This window comes from Mustela nigripes, chromosome 12 (assembly GCF_022355385.1).
Source record: "Mustela nigripes isolate SB6536 chromosome 12, MUSNIG.SB6536, whole genome shotgun sequence".
NCBI classification, from domain to species: domain Eukaryota; kingdom Metazoa; phylum Chordata; class Mammalia; order Carnivora; family Mustelidae; genus Mustela; species Mustela nigripes.
In genome coordinates, this window is record NC_081568.1 from 97,452,432 (window position 1) to 97,471,866 (window position 19,435).

The 19,435-nt window shown below is 44.7% G+C and overlaps 1 long non-coding RNA gene across 2 annotated transcripts in view; it reads left to right on the plus strand.

Moving 5' to 3' along the window:
* LOC132027942 (uncharacterized) overlaps window positions 1-19,435 on the plus strand; it is a 178,513-nt gene that overhangs the window by 108,906 nt on the left and 50,172 nt on the right. For both annotated transcript variants that reach the window (XR_009407265.1, XR_009407266.1), the window contains exon 3: window positions 1,217-1,327. This is a non-coding gene — a long non-coding RNA (uncharacterized LOC132027942). The remainder of the gene's footprint in view (window positions 1-1,216; window positions 1,328-19,435) is intronic.

The following is a 19,435-nucleotide window of genomic DNA, read 5'->3' on the forward strand; positions in this document are numbered from 1 at the left end:
TATTTTTATTAATTTCCAAAAGAGAAATTTTCCCTCTGCCCATTTCACCTGTCTCAGTCTCAATATCAACACCAGGAAGAGAAGTAGATATAGCAGGAAATGTTGCTGCTTCTCCCCAGATTGGTGTTTCTTCTGAGTATCTGGAGATGATCACATGGTACCACCACTGTGACTATGATAGAAAGTAAGGAGCCTGAGGGTTTATATGGGGACACTAATCTCTTTTGGGAACAGATTAATTCCAGGGCCTGAATGTCCTCTGATAGCTTGTAGACAAGGGTTCCTAAGAGCATAGACTCATTATTCTTTCCTTCCTTCTGCTTTGGTTTCTGCTATGGATGTGGGAGGAGGAATGACCCTTTCACCCATTTGAGTTTATTCAGTCCTCCATGCCTCACTTGTGGTCTTGAAGGATGTGAGATGAGGACAGAGGACAAGATCTGAGGATGAATGGAAGAAAATCTTTGTCCTTCTTAGGAAAGCAAACCAATTTTTTATACCAACTATGGTTTATGAGTGTGTGTCTGTGTGAGATGGAAGGGCAGGGGGCAGTGTTACTGAAATTAGAAGTTCAGAAATTTCTTACTCTTTTTCCCGAGCACAGGAGTTGTTGGCAATCTCCTTTTACCCCAGTGGAAAGTTATCCAGCATGACCACTCAGAGCCTCAAGACTGCTAGACCCAGAGAGAGATCTTCTTGTGGGGTGAGGGCCAAGTGACAACTCTGTGCTTCATTCACCAAGACAAACTAGCTTTTTTTGTATTTTGCCAGAAGGATGGAATAATAATTAGCTGTCTACTCAATCCCCCTGGGAGCTCCACTGAGGCACTAGTGAAAATGACCTCAGTTTTCTTGGCGCAGGTGTCCAAATCTGGGATCTCAGGTTGGGGGAAGGGCAGACAGTGACTTGTTGGTTTCTGGAAAATTGACAATATGTTAGAAACACAACTTCCTTGTGTGTCAAGTGGGAGAATTTGACAGTTCTGAAAGGCTCACGTGCCTTGTCCTCTGCCTCCTCCACTTACATGTCTCTTTTCTTGGAGGACCCTCAGAAGAGCTCTGGGTTCCACTCTAGGATGTCCTCAAAAAAATTACTGGGAAGTGGATTTCAGACCCCCTTGGTATTTCCCAATGACCCTGGCATTAGATTCCTACTATGGAAATGGTGGGGAGAAAATACTAGAGTGTGACTGAAGGGTGCTTTTATTTTCAACAGAAAACAACTGTGGACTTCTCAGTGCCTTTCCAGGCCCGGCTGGTATGAAGACTGAGCCTAACACCTTTGCAAAGTGGCATTTGAGTGATTTATAATGAAGACAAACCTAAGGTAGGAGTTTTTTCCTTGTTTTCCTTACTCAGTTCTTCCTGTGTAAAAAAAATAAAATAAAATAAAATGGCGTGTTTCCTAATGATATTAACTTAAGAGGGAGTGATTTCTAGCATATTGCACACATGGGTTATGGAAGTCAGGAATTTAGCCTGTACAAGGTATCCAGGAAGGATGTTTACTGCAAGTGTTATAGTTTGATATTTTAAAAGGTGGCTGAATGGTTTGTGAGCTGAATGGGGCAGTGTGGTGGGAAAGAGTGGCCTCTCTAATATGTCTCTGGGGGAGGAAGATGGTGCTAAGAGAATCCACTGCGGGGAGACCAGACCATGAATCACACCGGCATGAGTGGGCTTGTTGGCGAAGAAAGTACTCAGAGCACTCAATGGCATTCAGTGGCTTTCCGGGGGAAGGAGTAGTGTCTGCCCCTCTTTGCTGGGTCATGATGACTTCATTTTTTGGCTTTTCAGAGTTGGCTGTGAAAATAGCCTTTTACCTCCAAAGAATCAGTTAAATCAGACAAGGAGTACAGAGAGCAGTGTGAGGCATCTGCTTCCTTTTAGACTTCCTAGGGAGCATGAGGGACAAATTTGTGAGGCCCCAACAGCAACACCACTTTGTAGATCCCTGGGCAGAACTGCTAATGAAGCGAATACCTCTGAGGAAAGTGAAAGGAGAGCTCTCCTCACCTCACCAGGAAGCTGTCCATCACTCACTCCTCCTTAGTCAGACCGAGCTTGAGCTGTGAAATGGTTGGCTGATGGCTTGGCAAAATGCCCTTCTTGGTTGGGTGCCCCCCCTTCCCTGGTGGTCACAAGGGACTGGACTTTACCAGGGAGTGAGGTTAGACTATAGCATGACTGAAGTCTCCTTAACTGGCCCTATTGGGGATCTTGGGGCAGCTCCAGGTTGCCCTCACCATGTGACTGGCAACAGCAGTGACTCAGCTGGAAGGAAGAAGGAGCTGGTGTCATCAGCTGTTGTTAGGAAAGAACAGAGGAGCCTGGGGGAAACTCTCCAGTCCTGAGAGGACGGGAGGCACGAGGTAGGTTGCCTAGTAACCGTGCCAGCACCTCTCTTCACCCGCCTTTCAGGCTGCTGGCGCCTCTTGTCAGCTCCTATTTCTCATTTTTTTCCCTCAGAGCTGCCCTCCACACAACTTTTAAGCAGATTTTACCTGGCTAGAAACGCTCCTGGGGGTGTGGGATGTGGGTCGGGGGCAGCCAGAGTACATTTTCTTCTGGATCATGGAATGTCTCCCAGAGTTCTGGTCTGGATTGGTCTTCCTGAGGGGAGGACAGTAATATTTCAGAACTCACATGCTACAACCCCCATCTGGGTTCAGATTCAGAGCCAACACCTATTAGATGTGTAATCTTGGGCAAGTTTCTTAATTCCTCAATGTTTTAGTTTCTCTTTCTATAAAACAGGGAGAATAATAGTATCTACCTCAAGTGAGGCCATGTGAGGATTTAGTGTGGATAGTTAAATAGATAGGAGGTAGATAGACAGATAGACAGATAGACAAACTTAGTATAGTGCCCCATGTGTAGAAAGTCTGCATATTTGTCCGTGATTAATAGTTCTGGAGGACGGCCAGACACAAAAACTTGCTCTCAGGTAGCTGGGGAAGGATCCCCAGAGCTCGGGTTTCTCAATGGTGTGTCTGGTGATCGGAGATCTGGCTCCAGGCCTGGTTCTAACAGCAGCTTGCTGTGGGGTCTTGGGCAAGTAGCAACTTTCCTTGTCTGCCCTCAGTCTCCTCATTTGCAAGCTCAGAGGACGGGACTGGAAGGACCTGAATTTATTCACATTCTTCCTTGCCTTACAACATTGGGTTGTAGATTGAATTATGAACAACCTCTGTTGCACAGTTATGGGGGAAATTAGAAAATGAGGCAGTGAGTGGAGCTTCTCGTTGAGCCCAGAATGATGGTTTGGGGGAGCCATAAAAACAGTCACTCACTGTAGCCTCAGGACTGTCTAAAGTCAGACCTGGTGAGGGGCCAGAGAACCCTTCTCATGGCTAGATCTTTTCATATTTTTTCCTGGTGATTGCCCTAGGGATTACAGTATGCATACCTACCTTTTCACATTGTATTTAAATTTAATATTTGACCATTTCAAGTAGAATGTAGAAAGCTTACGACTATATATGTTCCTTTACCCTCCTCCATTATGTTATACATGTCACAAATGTTACATCTGCAGACATTAAGAGCCTCCTACTCTCCAGCGATGGTAAAACTCTGGCTTTTAATAATCACACACATTTTGAAAATCTAAGAGGAAAAAAGTAGTTTATTGTGTCCATTCAGATGTTCACCATTTCTGTTGCTCTTCCTTCTCCAAAGTTCTAATTGCCCCTCTGGGATCATTTCCTTCTATCCAGAAGAACTTCCTTTAACATTTATTTTAGAGCAGGTCTGTTGGCAATGAAACCTTTTTTTCTTCCTTGATCTAAGAATGTCTTTATTTCATTCCTGAAGGATATTTTCCTGGGATGTAGAATTCTGAGTTGACAGTTCTTCTGGTCTGCATGTTTGCTGTCAGAAATCTGCAGTGACATTTTTATTCTCCTACTTGTAACAAATTGTTTTTCTCTATCTGCTTTCAAGATTTCCTTTGGTTTTTACAGTTTGAGTATGATGGCTTCATTTGGATTTGTCCTGCTTGATGTTCCCTGAGCTTCTTGCATCTGTAAATTTATGTCTTTCACTGAATTTGGGAAGTTCATTGTCATTATTTCTTCAAAAACATTTTTTCCATACCAGTATCTTTTTCTTTTCCTTAGGGGCTCTGAGCCCCTAAGGATATTACAACTTTTTATGTTGTTCCACAGGTTCTGAGGCTCTTGTAGTTTTTCAGCCTATTTTCTGTCTGTTCTTTTTGTTTCATTTTTTAATTTAAAAAAATTTTTTGGAGAGTGAGTGTGCACATGAACACATGCAAATAGGTGAGGCAAGTGTAGAGGGGGAGAGAGAGAGAATTCTAAGTTCCACACCCAGCATGGAGCCCATGTGCAGCCCAATCTCATGACCCTGAGATCATGACCTAAGCCAAAATAAAGATTGGACACTTAACCAACTGAGCCACACAGGTGGCTCATCTGTGGTGGTATGCTCACAAGTGTAGTTACCATCTGTCCTGATGCATTGCTATTATAATGTCATTGCCTGCATTCTCTATGCTGTACCTTTTATTTCTATTGTTCATTTAATAATGGGAAGCCTGTATCTCTCCGTACCCATCATCTATTTTTCCCATCCCTCTTCCCCCTCCTTTAGTAACCATCAGTTTTTCTCTGTATTTATAGGTCTCATTCTGCTTTTGGTTTGTTTATTCATTGGCTTTGTTTTTAAAATTCCACATACAAGTTAAATCATATGCTATTTGTCTATCTCAGTCTGATTATTTCACTTAGGATAACACCCTCTAGGTCCATCCATGTTGTTGTACAAACCATAATCTCTTTTTAATGGCTGTATAATAGTCTGCCACACATATATCCATTTGTCTATTGATAAATGGATACTAGGAAAGTAGGTTGTTCCATATCTTGGCTATTGTAAATAATGTTGCATTAAACATAAGGGAGCATATATCCTTTCAAATTAGTGTTTTTTATTTCTTTGAGCTAATACCCACTAGTAGAATTATTGGGTCATATGATATTTCTATTTTTAATTTTTTTGAGGAATTTCTATGTTGTTTTACACAGTGGCTGTGCCAATTTATACTCCCAACAGCAATGCACTCATGTTCTTTTTTTTTTTTTCCATGCCCTCACTAACACTTATTATTTCTTAGTTTTTAAAAAAAAATTTTTTATTTTAACCATTCTTCTCACAGATATATATAATCTCTCATTGTGGTTTTTAATTGCATTTCCCTAATGATGAGTGATGTTTAGCATCTTTTAATGTGTCTGTTGACCATCTCTATGTCTTCTTTGGAGAAATGTCTATTCAGATGCTCTGTCCATTCTTCAATTGGATTATTTATTTGGTATTGAATTGTCTGTGTTCTTTATGCATCTCTCCAACCACAAATGGTATGAAACTAAAAATCAGTCCCAAGGGAAAAAAAATGGAAAAAAACTACAAACATGTGGAGATTAAACAACACAATATTAAACAACCAGTGGGTCAATGAAGCAATCAAAAAATAGGTCGGAAAATACATGGACATGCTTCCTCCTCTCTCTCTGTCTTCTTGTGACCTCTGTCAAGTAAATAAATAAAATCTTTAAAAAAAAGCTCATACCTATTTTTCTTAAACTATTTGAAAAAATAGAAGAAGAAGGAAAGCTGCTAAATACATTCTATAAGGCCAGCATTACCCTGATCCCAAAACCAGAGAGGCACCATGAAAAGAAAAGAGAAATAAATAAAAAGAAAACAACGGGCCAATATTCCTGAGGAATATGGATGTAGAAGTTCTGAACAAAATATTAGCAAATTGCATATAGCATTACATTAGAAGGATCATTCACCAAGGTGAAGGAGTATTTATTTCAGGGATGAAAGGATGTTTCATTGTTCACAAATCAATCGACATGATACAACATATTAACAAAACAAAACAACAAAACAAAGGACAAAAATAATATAAATATGCACAAAAAGATGACAAAATTCAATATCCATTCATAATAAAAATTCTCACATAGTAGGTTTAGAGGGACATACCTCAACATAATAAAACCCATACGTTATATCATACTCATTGGTGGAAAACAGAGTTTTTCCTCTAAGATCAGGATATAGACAAAGATGTCCACTCTCAGCACTTTTATTTGACATAGTACTGGTTGTCCTAGCCACAACAATCAGACAAGAAAAAGAAATGAGGTATCCATATTGGTAGAAAATAAGTTAAACTCTCACTATTTGCAAATGACATAACACTATACCTAGAAAATCCTAAAGATTCCACCAAAAAACTAGTAGAATTAGTAACAAATGTTTTCAATAAAGTTGTATATACAAAATTAATACCCAGAAATTGGTAGCATTTCTGTCTGTTCTTTAGATCAGAGAATTTCTGTTTATGTATCCTCAAGTTAAGGAATACTTGTTTGGGTTCTTTTTATTTTTTTTCATTTTTTTTATTTTTTATTTTTTATAAACATATAATATATTTTTATCCCCAGGCGTACAGGTCTGTGAATCGCCAGGTTTACACACTTCACAGCACTCACCATAGCACATACCCTCCTCAATGTCCATAACCCAACCACCCTCTCCCTACACCCTTCCCCCCAGCAACCCTCAGTTTGTTTTGTGAGATTAAGAGTCACTTATGGTTTGTCTCCCTCCCAAACCCATCTTGTTTCATTTATTCTTGATGTGGTATATATACACAATGGAATATTATGCAGCCATCAAAAGAAATGAAATCTTGCCATTTGCGACGACGTGGATGGAACTAGAGGGTATCATGCTTAGTGAAATAAGTCAAGCAGAGAAAGACAACTATCATATGATATTTTTATTTTTTTGAAGATAGACTCCAATTATTTAAGTCTGTCTAGTGAACTTTTTATTTTGGATAATGAATTTCTCATCTAAAATTATAGAGTGATTATAAAAGATATTTTAAGGTATTTGTTTGCTCATTCGAATGTCTAGGTTGTCTTAGAGTTGGCATCAGTTTGTTGTCTCCTCCTTTGAGAATAGGTCGGATTTTTTTCCTGGTTGTTGATATGTTGGATAATTTTGGATGATATCCGAGACAGCTTGTACATTAAGTAGTAAGACTCTGGGTCGTGTTAAAATCCTCCAAAGAATGTGGAGCGTTTTGTTGTTGTTGTTGTTTAAGATTTTAAGACAGAGATCACAAGTAGGCAGAGAGGCAGGCAGAGAGAGAGGAGGAAGCAGGCTCCTTGCTGAGCAGAGAGCCCAATGCGGGGCTCAATCCCAGGACCCTGAGATCATAACCTGAGTTGAAGGCAGAGGCTTTAACCCACTGAGCCACCCAGGTGCCCGGAGCGTTTTGTTTTAGTGAGCAATCATGCCAGTTAGGTTTAGATGGTAAGTTCTGAGAATGCTGGTTGCATTGCCCATTCAGTTTTCAAAGGCTTTGCTGTACTTCTTGGGATGTGTTGCAATGTGCACACTTGGCTCTGAGCTCAGGATTTGTGTTGGCTTACCCATAGAAATGTATATCCTTCCTGAACTAGCTTACATTTATGCTAGCATCTTATATAACTATGGTACATTAATCAGAACTAAGAAATTGACTTTGATAAAATATTATTAACTAAACTGTAGACTCTATTCTAATTTCCCAGTTTTTCTGTTTATGTCTTTTCTCTGTTTCAGGATCCAGTCCAGGGTGTGCCACATTATGTCTTCTTAGTCTCCCCCAAAACTCAACAACTCCTTAGTCTTTCTTTGGCTTTCATGACTGATCCTTTTGAAGAGTGGTGGTCCGATGTTTTATAAAATGACCCTCTGTTTAGGTTTATCTGGTGTGCTTTCATTAATAGGCTCTGGTTATGGATTTTTGGAAAAATATCACAGAGGGGGAAGTACTCTTGTTATCCCCTGATATCTGTGAGCAGATGATATCAACATGATTTATCACTGGCGATGTTAACCTTGATCATTTTGTTAACCTTGATATTGTCCAGGTTTTCCCACAGCAATGTCACTGTTTTTCTCCTTTCACACATAATTCGTTAGAACCAAGTCTGTACCTCTAGCCTCTACCCAAGGGGATGGAGCACCACTCTCTGGAGGGCTGGGTATCCAAGATTTTGTGATCATGTGTTAAAACCATCCTAAGAGTTAAGAAATGTGTAGATAAGTATTTTGAAGGTATGTTTCCCCTTAAAGTTTGCCCCATTAATTTTAGTATTTCTCAATGGATCCTGCTTAGAAACCAAGATGTTGGTGTCAGTATGCTGGCCTGTCAGTTTCTCTCCCAGAAGACAGAGCGAGGAAACACACAGATGTATACTCATCAGTGGAACCTTACAGCCTTTGGTTCAGATCACTCCTAAAAGCAGTCTCCTGTGAGGTGCCATTATCTCCCTTGCTTTATGGCTCTTCTCGTACACAGCTTATATCCTCTACCACCTCATAAGCTTTTACAGAATGCAATTCATGCCTTAGGAATTTATATAACCACTCTGGTGCCTAGCACATACTAGGAATCTGGTCTGTGTTCATTGTATAAATGAGTTGTTGCGATCACAGGCTTCATGTCTCTCTTTCTCTCTCTCTCAATGGCAAGAGTCACAGGTGTTGATCGGAGGATTAGTATTCAAAGTTATTAAAATCACGTTTTGCCGTTCCACTCATGTGGAACACCGTGGTCCTTTGCGATGCTGGAAGCAGGAAAGGTTCCTACGTGGTTATTGAAATAGCTGCCATTCTGAGAGCTCCGATCGGTCGCCTGGCAGGGGACAAGCTGTGCTTGGGTTTGGAGAGCCCATATTTAGCTCTCCCACAGATGCCCGAGGCTGCCCCCTGCGGGCCCTGTCCCACCACCTCAGTCCCACTTCACCAGTGGCTCTCAAGCACGTGAGAACAAATATTTTGTGCATTCACCAGTCTGCTCCTTCAGGCTCCTTCAGGGTTCTGTGAACTTAGGGACCATGGTCATCATTGCACGACCCTGGGAGCTTTTCTACCTGTCAGCTTGGTTTCATATTGGCAAGCCTAACTGTTGTTAGCTTCTGGTTCTCACTAAGGCCCTCTGGGTAGGCATCTAGAGTATCTCTGTTTCTGGCTGTTTCGGATTCCTCTCCTGTGCCCTGTCCACTCCTCCCACCGGCTTCCTACCTTGCTCTCGGGTTAGGAGGCAGGCTGCCGATAAGCAGATGCACAGCTAATACCCAGGGAAGACTGCAGGTGTGTGGGTGTGTGTGTGCCGGGGAAGGGGTGATGGTGATGGACTTGGCTTGCTGGGGAAGGCTGCAGCTGGGGCTTCCGGGGCCCAGACAGTGGCTTTCCCTTCTTGCTGGACTGTCTTCTCCCCACCAAGAAGCCAAGTGGCCTGAGGTTTCCCAGTGCCTGGACTGGGCGCCAGAGCCTGAAGGCCAGAGTCAGCTCTTGTCTGATCTGCCTGAACCTGGCTCAGTGGCTGACAGGGAGCCAGGCAGGCCCAGTGGCTCCTTGTGGGCGGGGGGGGGGGGGGGGGGGGGGGGGGGGGGGGGGGGGGGGGGGGGGGGGGGGGGGGGGGGGGGGGGGTGTGGAGGGGGGGACACTCAGATTCATATGGGCTGCTGTGAACTGTGATGCTATATTTACTTTGGCTGTTTGCTAGAGGGATGCCTGTGAGAAGTCAAAGCCGATTTTCCAGGGAGGCAGCAGGGGAACGCAGAACAAGAATGGGCCTACGGAGAGCGAGGTCAGACTGGACTAGGAGATGGGAGGAGGAAATGAGCTTCTTCCCAGGACCTTGGGGCCAGCAGGAGCTGAGAGTTCTGCCCAGAGCAGCAGCAGGGACCTGACATCTTTGTTCTCATGTCTATGCACACACACGGTCTCATTTCTCACTCTCAGAGGACTGCAGGACAGACTGACAGCAGCACCTTCTTCATACCCTGAAAGTCACCAATGGAAACTGGAGGTACTCTTCTTGGACGATTACCTGTCCCTCTAAGGTGCAGAGCTGATTGGTCCCTGGACCTTGTGGCATAGCTGGCTGTCTGCGTGCCCACCCCAGGGTGTTTCCTGGGCGGTCTGTTAGGAGCTCTGCACAGACCGGTCTGCATCTGCTTCTGACATACCCGCAGCCTTCTGGTCCCTCGAGCCCGGCCCATCTGTTTTGTAGGAGCTGAGGGAAGGCCGGCAGACAGAGAAAGCCTGCCCTGGGGGCAGGCGTGGTGCTGTGTGTCTGAGTACTTAACTCATTTTAATAGCTCCAGACTGGCTTCCTTGTCCCCTCTGTTAGGAGGTCATTCTGTAGTATTAATTTCCTTTGTAGTATTTTTTTTTTTCCCTGTGTCTGGTTCATAGCCCCTTGTCCTGAGAACACAAACAGGGAGTATCCTACCTCCACTTGAATTTAGCAAACTCCGTCATGCTGGCAGGAGAGGATTTCCGAAGGCAAATTAATTTTGGAAGTTTCCAAGAAACAGGGGAATGTAGGAACCACTGGGAAATTGTCTGATGGCCCTGGCGACAGCCAACATGATCCTGGATTCAGGAGAAAAAAAAAAAAGCAGTACCTCAGAAAGCATCTTGTAGTGAAACTTCTAGAAGAGACACGTGTATTCCAGCAAATGCTAAACCTTAAAAACACCACAGATGGTATTTTTAAGTGGACAGATAGACACATATCTCTAGTTTTCTTGAATAGTAGCCCTGGAACTTTATTTTTTATTTTTTGGGAAGCTACATATCACAGGCTGCTAATACCATGGTGTGGTCATTGTATTTGAGATGTATGGTCATTGTATTTGAGATGCTTACCCCTAACCCTAAGTGGTCCTGGACTGTTGAGTCTCTGGAGTTCTTGTCTTTTTTTTTTTTTCTTCTTTTTTTTCCCCTGCTACTCTTTCCCTTCTGTCTTATTTACTGTTAGGCTGTATGTCATAAAAATGATTAATTAATAATCCTCAGGATGCACACATACACATTAGAATTAATAAACAAGTTCAGCAAAGTCAGAGGAGATAAGAAGTTGTATTTCTATATATGAACAATGAACGGTAGAAAAATAAAACAGTTCCATTCACATTATCTTTAGGAATAAATTTGGGACACCTGGGTGGCTCAGTCAGTTAAGCATCTGCCTTCGGCTCAGGTCATGATCCTGGGGTCCTGGGATTGAGCCCTGCATTGGGCTCTCTGCTCAGTGGGAAGCCTCCTTCTCCCTCTCCCTCTGTCTGCTGCCCCTCCTGCTTGTGCTCTCTCTATCAAATAAATAAGATGGAAAAAAAAAGATTAGTAATACATTTAACAAAATAAGTGGGAGATTGTACACTGAAAACTACAAGATGCTTCTGCGGGAAATTTGAGGTCTAAATAAATGTTAGAAACATATTTCATGTTTATGGATTGGAAGACTCAATATTGTTAAGGTGGTGGTTTTCTCCAACTTTGATAAATCCTACAAAAATTCCAGCCCTTTAAAAAAAAAAAAATAGAAAGTAGCAGTCTATTTATATGGAAAGCCAAAACTTAGAATAACCAATTTTGTGAAGAAAAAAAAAAAGAAAAAAGTTGGAGGATTTTTCACTTCCCAGTGAAAATGTATTCTAAAGCTACTATTATTTAAGATAGTGTAATACTGGCTTATGGGTCGTCATATAACTCAGTTAGAACCAAACCGGGAGTCCATTAATAAACCCTTATCCTTAAAGTCAGTTGATTTTGATAACGGCAAAAGGCAATTCAGTGGGGGAAAGAAGATACATGAATTGTCACTAAGGACGTCAGTAGTCATGAGGGAAATGCTAATTCAAAACACTACAAGATGCCACTTCACCCCATTAGAATGGCTATAATCAGAAGACCGCTGATACCAAATGCTGGCTAAGATGGGGGGGAGGGGAACACTGGAGACCTGCTACATTGCTGTGCACCTGCAACATGGTCCAGCCATTTGGAAACCAGAGTGACACTTTGTTGAAAAGTTAAACATAAGTTTGCCATACAGCATAGCAATCCTATTACCAGTCCCCAGGAGAAATGGAAATGTACATCCACACAAAGAGTTGCACACAAATGTTCATAGCAGCACTATCTGTGCAGCCTGCGCTGGAAATAATCACTATGTCCATCAGCTGGTGAGGAGATAAAATGTGCTCGATCCATAGAGTGGAATTTCACTCAGTTATAACAAGGAGGGAAGTACTGATGCAGGCTACCATGTGGTTGAACCTCGGAGTCTTTATGCTACACGGAAAAGACAGACACAAGTGTGCATTGCATGACTGCATGTTTACGTAACGTCTAGTCAAGGCAGATGTGGGGATAGAAAGAAGACGCGTGGTTGGCTGGGGATGGAAAGAGATGAACCGCCCATGAGCGTGAAGGATTCTGTGGAGATGATGAAACTGTTCTGAAACTGGATGGTGGTGACGGCACATCTCTGTAGACTTACGTAAAGTATTTGAATTTCACTCATCTATTAAATTGTCAGCTTTTCTATCAGGAAGAGTATCAGGGAGGACGTGGTCCTATTTTATTCATCATCTTCTCTTCTCTTCTGGAGCATAGTAGATCTCATTGAAGAGTCTTATTAGAAGAAAGGCATGAATGAACCATGAAACCATTAGTTGGGTTGCTGGAGGTAATGTTCTCTTTCTTTCTTTCTTTCTTTCTTTCTTTCTCGGCTCCTGGAGTGTTAGGGATGGCTGGTGTTCCCTAGGCCTTTTCCAGCTCTCCTGACTTCCCTCCTCTGAACTGCTAGAGAGCTGGTGATTATTCCACAAAGTCAGTACTTACTTGATTGATGTGTGCTGGTCAGGAGGGCAGAATTCTTGTCCTGCCTATCCCCGGTTTCTCAGAAAGCCCAGCAAGATCATCTCATAGGACCTTATGCTCTGCAGGGTGCCTCTGCTCATAACCCTGAAGGTGTCAAGTCATGGGGAAGGCAGAACCAGAGACAGAGGCATTCAGCTGGTGCTTCCCACAGAGGCCAATGGCTGAGAGGTACACCAGTCAGGTGTAAGTGAGGGAGCCAAGCCAGAGGTCTGCAAAGCTGGGTCTTTGGAGCGAAAGGCCGGAAGTTTCAGTCTCTGCAAACCAAACTGTTTCACTTCTTGTACTCTCTGTTTATTTTCCCCTCCATTACTCATTTCCTCCATTTGGTAAGGACCACACACTTCCAAAATGTGGCAAATATTCTCAAGCTACAGAAACAAGAGGTTGCCCTTTCCATAAACAGGGAGGAGAAAAGACAAAATGGATTATATTAAGATAGATGGGTTTAAAAACCTTTATCCTTTTTAAAAAATTTCATACCACAGAAACCATCTAGGCTAACTCTGTGTATTTTATAGATAAGGGAATGGGAGCCAGAAAGGGAAAACATAACAAAACAAAACAAAAAACCCAAGCTCTCATCCGGATTGGCATGGTTTGAAGGTGGCATAGGCAAGAAGATTCCAGGTCAGTTCAGACACTACAGAGGTCAGCCAGCAGCCCTGACCACAGCCAGCACCATGTGGGAAGGGCGGGCAGGAAAGCAAAGCGGAAGAATTTGTCTTCTACATCTAGGTAAAAATAATTCCTCAGTTTGCAGACACCTAGAAGACTTCGGACTTGAGGGTAAAAATAAAACTTGCTTTCTGACAGTGCAAATCTTGTCAGACTCCTGGAGTCTCTTCTTGCCTCGGGAGCTGGGCTTGGTGGTTCAAGAGGAAACAGACTGCTGGGTGGGGTCTCTCGGCCGGCGGAGATTGCTGGTCTTGTCTAACCCCATGGCTCTGGAATCTGCTGCCAGGCTGGAAGGAGCTTCTCCAGCCTCTGCCATCCCAGCAAGGGAGTTCCGTCCAAGGGGGATGTGTATCAGGATAGAAGGCGTCAGAAGTTGTGTCTGAACAAAGGGTTGCAATTGCTCTTCATTCCCTCATCTTTGATGCCACGCATTTCCCCCATCACATCAGCCCTCTCCTTCAAGGTGGAGTTGCTCGATCCTTCAGAATTGTGTCGAAACCCTCAAGCTGGTGTCTCGTTTGGTGACAGGGACAGACAGCAGGAGGCTTTGCAACAACGCAGTCTGCTGATAAGCTGTGAGTTTGCAGCAACTGACCCTGCAGTCGGGTTCTGAGGGTAGGGAATGTTCTGACCCAGTTCTTGTTTCACTGAGGGCAGAAATCAAGAGCCGCGGTGACATCTACCCTCCATCATCTTCTACTTCATTTGGACGCACACGGACACGGTGTCCCCTCATTTTTCCATTTAAAAAAAGTGTGGTCATGTGGTTGTAGCAGAGGAGCAAGCTCTCGTGACTTCTAAACAAAAGGACTGTGAACGAGGGATTTTCAGAGAGTCTCTGTTTTCTGTGTCACAGCAGATACTCAGTTCAGCTCTTGGAAGGGCTTTGGGGAGCCCTTGGCAGCCTGTGCTGCTTCCGTCGGCTTTCCAGGAGGGGGAAAGAATCCCCCACTCTGGAGTCACGGGTCCTTGAGGCCACATAGTGCACGTGGCGCAGGTGACCCTCCTGTGCAGGACTCGAGAGCCACCCTGTGCCCAGCTGAGGGTGACCAGCGGAGGAAGGGCAAGTCGAGGTATGCGGCTGGCTGTATGTCCTCTCAGGGGTAACCCTGGGAAAGCTAGCAGGCAGCATTTAGTTTTTCCTTCCTCATTCCCTTTCGTTGATGCCCGTGTGTCCTTCCCCGAATTTAACCCTCATGGTGACACATCTGCCCCACTTCTCCAGTTCCATGGTGCCATCCCTTTAGACCTCATTATTACCAACAGTGTCCTTGCTGGCATTCCTGCAAGGCTGGCTTCTCTGCTCTCTAGCGAATTTTCTAGAACAGGACTTCTATTCTAGCATGTTACATGGTCTGGCCCAAGCACTGGCCTGGTCTCTCATGGCCATCGTCAATCCCACACTCTTATGCATGGCTCTCAGGTCTGCTTCCGAGGTCTGGCTCCAGCCCCAACAATCAGGCATTTTTTCTTGTTCCCCAGGCCATGCCATGCTTCCCCTGGGCAAGGCTGCCTGTCCCTTTTGGGACTGGGGCCATCCTCGCCTTTCCTTGTGCGGTTGCTTCCCCTCAGATGTCCTCTCTTCTTCACATTTAACTACCTTACTCTGGTCTTAAGGCCCAGATGCTACTCTTGATGGCAACTTTGCCACATAGTCTAGCCCACACTAGTGATGGTGGTACTGGTGGTTGTGGGGAAGATGGTGGTTCTAATAGGAACAGTGGTAGATGGTTAAGCACCTACTGCGTCAGCCGGTATGGTAAGTGGGTAAGATGGCTTCTAGCAGTCCGTCTGGGTATCACTTGTGGCTCTGTCACCTGTTAGCTGCTGACCTTGGGGGGAGTCATTTACACCTTAGTGATTCAGTTTCCCATATATATAATGGGAATGATAATAGTACCCACGTCATAGAACTTATCTGTGTATATAACTTATCTGTGTACCTGGTATATAGTAAATATTTAGGAATGTTATCACTATAAGTAATTTATGTATATTATCTGTAATCTCTAAGAGAGCACATAAAGGAGAATGTCCTTCTTCCCATTTTATATATAAGGAAAGCAGGGCTCAGAAAGATTAAGTAACTGTCAAGTGGGTAGGAGAAGAATAAATGAAACGAGATGGAATTGGGAGGGAGACAAACCATAAGTGACTCTTAATCTCACAAAACAAACTGAGGGTTGCTGGGGGGAGGGGGTTGGGAGAAGGGGGTGGGATTATGGACATTGGGGAGGGTATGTGATTTGGTGAGTGCTGTGAAGTGTGTAAACCTGGTGATTCACAGACCTGTACCCCTGGGGATAAAAATATATGTTTATAAAAAATAAAAAATTAAAAAAAAAAGATTAAGTAACTGTCCAGTGTCACTCAGCTAATATGCAGTGGGAATGGAATTTTGACTCGGGTCTCACTGTCCCTACTGACCAATACCTACCCGTAATTTCTACAGTACTTAAGGCTGCTGCCATGAAGCTTAATATGCGAACATCTTCAGATTGTTCTCTGCACGTGTGCTTGTTTGTGGGCTCAGATTGTAAGCCACCTGAGGGCAAGAGGGTTTCCTACACATGGGGTAGTTGTACAGTGATTGGGTGGAAAGGGACCAAGGACCCAGGACACCCTCTGGGACCAAAGGACACGAGTGATGAATGGTGGGCAGACAGCTGTGCATAGCTACAGACCTAGTGGGATTCTCTCTCCCTGGAAGGGCTGGGTCCTCTGCCTCCAAGTCCCCGTGGAGCTGTCTAGCAATCAGTGAGTGCACCCGGCCAGGGAGAGAAGTCTATCAGGTCCTCTGAATCATCCTTGCTGTCAGGGTCATGGTGTTGCTTGGGGTGGGCTCCTCTCCACGCAACCCATTCCCTATAGCTTTTTCTCTCTGGGTCGGCTAGCTGCTCCTCCTCCTCAGGCCTCTGGGTCTCCTGATACCAGGCTTGGGTACCGCACTGCCTCCATGGGCTCCCTCCTCCGGCCACACCTTTGTAAATCATTCCTTTGTGAAACCCTCCTTGAGTCAACCTAATTTGAGTGTGCCCTCCATTTCCTGATGGGACGTGAGTCCCACAGGCCTCACAAGCTTCCTCCCCGCCTCAAAACTTCCATTTACATTCCTGGGCCAGCGTCTGGTCACAGGGTCACCTCCAGCTGTGGAGGGAGGTTGGGGAAGCAAGGACTTAACTCTTGCAACCTCTATGAGGGAAGACAGCAAAGAGGAAGGGGGTCGGGAACCAAAATACCTGCTACAAAAAATAAAGATGTGGGAAGAATTTTAAAAACACAGACATCCAGGCCCAAGATAGACTTCCGGGTGCCAGCTGCCTGTTGGCTCAGTACTGCCCTCTTACAATCAGGATGCCGAGCAAATCTGGTCAGAGGGCAAGGTCAAAGCTTCAAGTTCACCGGATCAGAGCCCGTCCACAGGACTGGGGCCCATTTGTGACAGTCCTGTTATCTGGCAGTCCAGACTAAACTTGAAACTGACAGAGACAGGAAGCTCATTGCCCCGGAGCTCAAGGCATTAAAGAATGCTTCCTCACCTGGAGTTCAAATTTTACCCCTTGCTCTGCTCTGCCCTATGGGGGGGCACAGACAGGTCCCTTGGTCCCTTGTCCTGCACCACTCCCCCAGGGGAAGGCCTTTTCTTTTCCAGGTTTTGCCTCCTCAGTTCCTGTGCTTTCCTCTTCTTCCTGCAATGCAGACCTTTTTGCAAATGAGCCTCAGGGTGGTTTTCCTCTCCATTTTAAAGATAAATTTAAGTAATTTCCTCCCATGTATGTCAGATTCAGAAACCAGAATTCCCTTGTTATTGCTGGCTCTGTTGCTATCCCTGCCATCACCTGCTTCTGGACATAGAATGTGAAGCAGAAAAGGCATTTTTTTCTGTGTGAAGCCCTCTACACCTGCCTTTCCAGTTGCCTGCCTGTGTGCCCTGGGTGATAACTGAGTGACCTTCTGATCTAATTCACAGACTGCCCTTACACTCTCTTACAAAGGCGACTTGACGGCAAGTGCCCAATTAATAGCGTGCATACTAGAAGGGTGTTAATTAGCAAGACGAGTATGGTAGCATGTCCTCCAATCTGTTGGCTGGAATACATTAATCATACCTCACAGGGACAAAGGAGGAGTGTAAACTCACAGAGGAGTGTAAACTCCTCATGAATATCTCCTGATCTGATGTTCAGATGGTGACTGACATTGTCATTAAAGGCGTGGGAGATTCTGAGTGGGTCCTACACAGGGTGGATCGATGGAGAGTTACCTTGAGGACGAGGTCTGTAGGTAGAGACGAGCGAGTAGTGAAGCAGGAAGTTGAATTAGAGTCTAAATTAAGGATCAAACCAGAGGGGTATGGTAGACATGTTGGCACCTGGGCAGAGAAGTAGCCAGCAGACTGGGGAGTGGGACAGTAGTGGCACAGAGCTGGGGGCGCTGCCCAGCTCAGGAAACAAGTCCTTGGACTCTGGATCTGAAGATGTGCTTCTCTTCACGCTGAGCATGCAGGATCTTACCTGAGCAGGTTGCTTCACGAAGGAACACAAACTCAGGTGATGTCGGCATTTGGATATGTTCTTGAGGAACTCAAGTCCAACTGCTTTGACTTGTAGACAAGGCAACAGAAGCCAAAAAGGGCTAAGTGACGTGTGCAAGGCACACAGCTAGTAAGTGAGGGAGCCAGGCTTGAGCGTAGGTTTTCCAGTTCTGCATCTGGCGTTCTCTCCGTTGCATAAAGCTGCTCCACTGTTACTGTGCTGTATACTTGACTGGGGAAATGTTTAGGTCATTCATTCATTCGTTTGCTAAATACAGACCATGTGTCAGACATTGTGCTCGGAGCTCTCCGTCCCCCACCCTAGGTTGCCCACAGTGTTACAGGAAAGGTGGGTTAAACAAATAGTTGCAAGTAAATGCAGTGAGCCAGGGGACAGTTGTGGGTGTGCTGTGAGCAGAGGGGAGGGACCTGGGGTGAGGGATGGCTTCATAAAGAAGGGCCAATAAAAACCTGTGATTTTCATAATTAGCAAGCTTGCATCCAATTCCATCTATGCCAAACACTGGAAATAGCCTGACATCCAAAGTACAGGAAACTGGGGTGGTGGGGGGGTTGTCTAGCATGCTGATGGAGACCATGACGGATGGGCTTTGGTTCCAACACACCTGTCTTTGAACTTTGTCTCCACCATGTCCTCTGAAGGTGACCTTGGCAGTAACATTTCCTCATTGGTAATTGAGTTGTTGGGAGGATGACACGAGGGAAAGTGGGAGATGAATTTAGCACGGGGCCGGCACACAGTAAACAGTCAATACAGGCTTTGCGTGATGCTTGGCCCATGTGAATTCCAGGTTCTGTGATTCCAGCCAACGATGTGGCTGGTGGTGTAAATGATTCCTTTGCCCCACAAGGCAGCCGGCCCTCCATCTGAAGCGGTCAGAGGCCCTTTTCTGAATTCACAGAATCCGAGAGCATTAGCCCACAGTCTCCTTGAGAAGAGCCTGCTGTTTGGGGAACAGCTGCTTCAAAAAAAAAAAAAAAAGTCCAATGTGCTTTCTCTCTCACTCTGGGTCTGCAGTGTTAATTAGGAAGTCTGCATGCGTGAACGCTTAACTCTTCTTTTTTTCTAATCTCTCAAAAAAGCTCTTTTGATCAACACCGTGAGTAGATGTGCAAGGTCTCAAGTCTTGCAAACGCTATGTTAAGAATATGCAGGAGAGGCCGCCTCCTTTGACACCTGCCTCTGCACACATCCTCTTCTGTTCCTGGCTCCCAGATGGCCTGCATGACTGTTCCTTCCACTTAGAACAGCTTTCCTACTTCCTGCTCTCATCTGAGCCCGGGCCTAGAGAGTCTGTGCAAAAATGGAAAGGATAGGCCTCTTAGGCCCTCTCTGAGTCACCGACAAGCAGTGGCCAGACAGGACTAATGGCATCTGGGTTCCAGACTCTGGTGGGACCACACATAACCAACATTTCTTGTCGCCAACAA